Genomic DNA, 6,153 nt, shown 5'->3' on the forward strand with positions numbered 1-6,153 from the left:
CAGCTCTCTGCAGCCGAGGAAAGGAGATTGTGATTTTCCCACACTAGCTAGACAATTCTCAACCAACTGGATGATCATAGTCTTGTTAGAAGGGAGTATGTTTGTCCTCTTTCTACTTTAAGCCAATAATTACACAGTACTGTTGCAGTATACATCAATCACAGTTATTCATAGTATAAGTGACCAACCCTAAGAGAAATTAATTTAAAAATCAATTGTATATTTGTATATTTATGGCTTAAGTCCCATGAAAACTGGAAATATATGCATGGGACATAGTATATGCAACTGGAAATATATGCATTGGGACAGAGTAGTGTCCCAGGCCAAAACAGTGCCAGCCCCAAAGGAAACTGGACTGGAGGTAGAGCTGATGAAAATCTGAAAACAGGCCTAAGAAATGTAATGTTAACAAATGCCATTGTTGAACAAATAACTGTGTAGTTAATGGTCCGGACTTTTTTGTCTCTAATCTTCAGAGCAACTCAGCAAGAAGTATCATGGTCTCATTTTTTTCAGATAGTGAAACTAAGCCTGAAAGGTGGAGAAACTGACCCAGGTCACTTAGCTTTTAATTTCTCTCTGACCCATGTTCTTTCCACTATGATAGCTATGCTACTGGTCTCAACTATTTCCTCTTTGTTGGGCTTCCAAAATTAAACAATGTTGGAGAATCAGAAGGTAATTCCACAGTCTGTCAAAGTAAGCAGTAGAAGGCATTTTAAAGTGAAGAAAATATTAGGTTAAATTGGAAAACATGAATGAAGCAGATGCAAATTTTATAATAACTTGAATTCAAGACAAAAGGCAAAGGAACAGGTTCTTAAATTATTTTCAAGATTCTTCTTTTGAGGTGAAGGAGACAAACTTTAGTCATTCAACAAATTGCTATTTTTCTTCTTCTCCCAAAATTTACAAATCAACCATCTTAACAAAATCTAAATATTTATTAATTTTAGCATTTCTAATACATTTAAGGAGAGTTTCATACACTGTGTTTGATTTTATGTGGTTCCTGAAATTTGGAGCATTATTATTTTTTGGTTTTATCCATAAACAGATAAATTATGTCTATTGAAAATATATAAACTGCCTCCTTTTATAGGGAAATTCTTGCTTTCTGCTTATTAAAGAGCACTTAAAATTTTAATGGGCTACGAATTAATTTAATTCAAAGCTGATCTATAAAAACATGAAATCTCATGGAATATTTTCTTTACTTCAAACAAAACCCACTTTCATGCAAACCTCCATGGAGAGTGAGTTCCTGATCTGTTTTTCTGAAGCTGAAAACACTCTGTGTATAAGGCCATTACCTGGGGCTCTTTCTGGATGTGGTGCACAGGCCACGCATCCATATTGGAACTGCCAGTTCTTTGGATGACCCTGCCCACTTCACTACTGTTGGGCTACAACTCTTAATCAAAGTCACTTCAAAGACCCCAAACAGATTGATTCACATGTGAATGCAACCTAAACTGTCTTCCAAAGGAGGAGAGATTCTAGTCTTATGTTCCTTTGAACCTACTGTTGCTCATTTACTAGTATTTACTTTGCATGGCCTATGGCTGAACCATGGAAATTGGAAAACAAACTCCTATTCAGCAAGTCATGTCAAAGGTGACTGCGGAGCCAGAGAGTTGACTGTGGGACAGACATTCTTTCTGATCTGGAGGCCTCTTCTGCGGCACTGCTGTCTCCACAGTTACATACCTGTCCATGGAAGCCTTTCGTTTATCTTGTCTATGTGGGAAGTCCTAGACGATGCCATCAATCTGAGAGATGAGAGAGATGCCCATGTGACACTCCAACAATAGTTGAGGGGGGGGGAGGGGAAGAAGAGAAAGAAAGAAAAAAAAATTAGGCGATCCTGAACAAAGTTCTTTTGAACTGTACGATGGTCATAGAGAAGATCCCATAGGCACTTCTGTTCAGAAACGTACTTTGTACTCTGCCAAACACACAGTGAGGCAAGCATTCCCACTTGAGAACAGAAAATGGGTACTGTCCACAGACTCAGGGAAGAGAGAGGAAATAATCACATTCTTGAATTTTCTTCTGGGGGAAAATCAGATTCCCTTAGAATAACGCAGCTGCAGCATGCATCACTGCTTACCGGTCCTTGATGACAACCATATTTCCCGTTACTTCTTCTTCTGGCTGAGTCAGTACAGGGGTATCCAGTGCATTTTGTTTGAATGACTTGGGTGTTCTGTGGCCCCCAAATGAATGTTGCTGATATTTTTACTAGTCTGGATTACACGTTAGAAAATGTTAAAATTGCATTTTTTGAGACTTATTCAAATACATTTTAGAGTTCTTTTGATGTGAGAAATTCACCAATCCAGATTGAATGATAAGACTTTTTTTTTTAACCTGAAAAAATACTTTGCATATACATTTTTTACCCTATAAGTTTGCATGTATCAATCATGAGATTGCACGTGAAAATGCCTGGGAAGATCTAACATGCTTTGCAGCCTCCCGGCCATCATCATCAGTGACACCATCTTCAGCCCTAACAGGATCCTTTGGAAGCATAGCTGAATGCTGTGTTTATGATGGGAGCCAAGTCCTGTTCATGTTGCTTGAATTGAGATGAAGATGAAGCTTTTCTTATGGGAAGGTCCTTGACGAAGAGCTTTGCTGCCAAGATCACAGTCCTCCAGCCAGCTGACCCTTAGGGCAAGGTGCAAAGTCCATCTGTTTGCACAGACTTTTACTCCATGGGGGTTAATTTGAGCAGAAGTTTCTCAGACATGATATGGAGGAGATGTGCATGTGAATAGTAGTGTTTATTTAGTACCTTTTTTTTCGATTTGACATTATATTTTATAAATATAATTCATAAAATTTATAAATGCCTACAAAAGTAGACCCACGTACTCATTTAAAGCATCACAGGATGTTATTTACAAGTCTAACTGAATCAATTCTGTTCAGTGAAAGGATACAATTTTAAATATAGACTGAAAATTAAAATTTGATTTCGTTGTGACAGGAGTAATGCACTGTGTTTTAAACAATTGTTTAAATCATCATTCAGCTCTCAATATAGCTGAAATAAGACCAGATGAAGAGATAAAAATAGCAACGTATCCATTAAGAGGCCCTATGGAGAGTCCAGCATTAACTACAGTGATCTCATGTGTCTTCTGTAGAATATCTACAACCTTAGAGTACAAACACCCTTGGAGTTTTGCTATTGCAGAAGTCATTGAAGTCATCTGTGAGGTTATTTCCATGTACACCATTTCCTTCCACTTCTATTCCAGACTTCCTACTAAGACCATAAAACGCTTCACACCATGATCTCATTCGCCTGGGTTACATCACTCCGGAGTGGCGTGTGGATGTATGTATTTCCTAGAATGTCCTCAGTAGGCCAAGGGTGAGACATACTAGATTTAAAGTATTCCCTTGTTATCACAACTTTAGCTAAACATTTAAGCAGTCGTGACTATATACATTTTAACAGAATTTGTGGGAAAATCTAAGCAAGAACCCAACGTCCTGTCAGTCTAAATGTTAACTCCCCAGATCACATGTGCTCATGAACATGTACGTACATGTGGGGTGGGGGTGGGCTCTGGAGGAGCAGAGTACGTATGTGATAAAGTGGCTATCGGTATTTGGAACCGGGAGAAACAACAAATTGGGTCTAAATAACATCAGAGGTCTTGAAATAGCTCTGCTCAACCTCAGGCTTGGCTTTCAATGTGCATTTCTCCTCTTTATGGAAATCAGAGCACTGAGCTACCAGTGCACCTGCTGGAGACAGCTCGTTCAGGCGTCAGTAAAGGAAATATTTGGTAGGGCTCTTGCTTATGCCCAAGGCTGTGGGGCCTGAGGGGTGTAGAGACTCAGGGGGAGGGAGACAGCAGCAGCATGGCAGCCGGGTATGAGCACCCCAACCCTCCTCTTCCCTATCGTCATTGCCAGAGTCGCTGGGACCCTTTAGTCTGCATGTGTTAGTTGTAAGCTGGCTGCCCGCTGTCAGTCCTCCGGCTCACTTGCCCTCCTTCCTTTATCTGCCACTGGCATCCCAGTGTCTGCGACAGGGGACCAGATAAGTCCCACTCGCACCTTACCACAAGCCCTGGGGCCCTGACCGGGCTTCAGGTCAGGGGGACCTGAAGCTGGGGGTCCCCTCGCTCCCGCAGGGCAAGGAAGATGCCTGAGGAACGGACCTACCCAATGAGAAGAGAGATGCAGGAAATTTTACCTGGATTGTTTTTAGGCCCATATTCTTCTGCTATGGAAAAGCAAGCTTACCTATCCTACAGAAACATGGACTAACCCCTATAATATGCAAAAGACAAAATATTGAAGCAAACTTTGTTAAGTCAACCTTTCAACAATTATTTAGCTATTTAGTATTGGATATTGCAGATAATCCAGTTGAAAATAGAATGCATCATTTTCCCATAATTCAAGAATTTTTGGTGGAGAAAAAGTTACTGTCCATGAAAATGCAGGGATCTCCAGGAGTGCTGCCTCTGTTATTACATACAGTATGGAAACATCTGGAATGAAGAGATACATCTGCTTATGTTCCAGAAAGACTTTGTATTAATCCGAATGCTGGATTTGTCCATCAACTTCAAGAATACGAAGCCATCTACCTGGCAAAATTAACAAAACAGATGATGTCATCACTCCAGATACAAAGGTCATTATCTGTTCATTCTGGACCCACGGGCAGTTTGCAAAGAAAACACAAAGAAGAAGATGATTTTGGAAACATGCAAGTGGGGACTGGACACAATGGCTGATTCAGGAGCAACGCTAAAGAGGATGTGAATTCCTGTCTGGGAAGGAGAAAATACTAGAGACAATAATAATGTAAAATGGTAAAAACAAAACAAAACAAAAAAGAAAATATGGTCATGTCCACTGGGCCAGTGTTACTCCAAGCCCTTGGCAATTCTTGCTTCATTTAAGTCTCCCAAGGACCTTGTGGGATGGGTGCTACTATTTTCTCCACCTTACAGATAAGGGAATTAAGGCTAAGGAGCTGAAGCAACTCTTTGGGGAGTTCTGTAACTAGCAAGTGGCGGTTGGAATGACTCCTGAGCCTGCATTATTAATCCCTGGGCCCTGCTGCTTCCTCGGTGCAACTTGCACCCACAGGCAACCAGTAGACTGGGTGAAACCCAATACCCAGTACCTTAAGCTGATGCTGAATTAGTGCAGACCATTTTTCAAAGGAACAGCTTGGGACATGGCTAGACACCAACTGCTGCCTGACCACATGTGAAAAACCAAGGAAACATCTGTCCAAAACAAGCCAGTTTGGATGCACAAAGATCATTGATTGTTTGCACAATAGTCATTTGTACACAAACGGAGGCTTATTTGAACTTCAAACATTCTGTCCTCTAGTAGAACAGGTTGACTGTTTTCTTTGAAATCAGGCTCATGGCATGAATTTGTCTCTGAAATCTCCACTGCCCAGGGGTTGGGTGTCTCCTTCGGAACTGTAGGGAACTCTGGACTGGGGGTTGGCACAGTATTGAGGTCCCAGTGTATCGGCCTCTCAGTCTGAGTTCTGAGTTCTGAGTATTTCAGTTTGAGTTCTGAGCGTGGCTGCCTTCCCCTGGTGATATGCTCGTCTCTAAGTGAATCAGACTGGAGCCTCGAATCTCTCTCCCTCAAACCCTTATGACATTGTGTGTGACAGAATGCAAGTCTACCCCTGCCAGCAACAGGTGCAGTGTGGGGAAGAACACCATGCCACAGATAACAGGCATGCATATGTCTGGTGGATTTAATTAGACACAGGGCCCATTAACAATTTCTGCAGATGTTCACATCAAATCAGCTGAGCTAATTTCCTCACACTCTTCAGTTTGGCCTATTTTCTCCTTTCCCAGGTGTATCTACTCTCACCTTAATCTTATGATGCCTACATGCAAGCAAACTTCCTTCTGCTCCTGGAATCCAGATACTTGATTTACTGTGTGTTGTTGAAGAGATACAATTTCTGGTTAATGTTTAGTCTTTGCTCTGAAACATGTATTATTCATGGTTAAGGGCCCTTCGTGGAGGCTGGGGAAAGAGTGGCTGTGTCTAGCTAGGAGCTGCATACAGTCTCTGACACAGACACCCTGCTCGCTGGGTGTCTGAGGCCCACTGGCCCACCCAAGCCAA

At 41.5% G+C, this 6,153-nt stretch overlaps 1 pseudogene across 1 annotated transcript; it reads left to right on the top strand.

The window, feature by feature from the left end:
• Positions 1–2,100: 2,100 nt before the first annotated feature.
• LOC308344327 (serine/threonine/tyrosine-interacting protein-like) lies at positions 2,101–4,775 on the top strand (annotated as a pseudogene). Its single transcript has 2 exons — positions 2,101–2,176; positions 4,123–4,775. The product of its transcript is annotated as a serine/threonine/tyrosine-interacting protein-like (transcript).
• The last annotated feature ends 1,378 nt before the right edge of the window (positions 4,776–6,153 follow it).

Source organism: Martes martes (assembly GCF_963455335.1).
Source record: "Martes martes genome assembly, chromosome: 6".
Classification (NCBI taxonomy): domain Eukaryota; kingdom Metazoa; phylum Chordata; class Mammalia; order Carnivora; family Mustelidae; genus Martes; species Martes martes.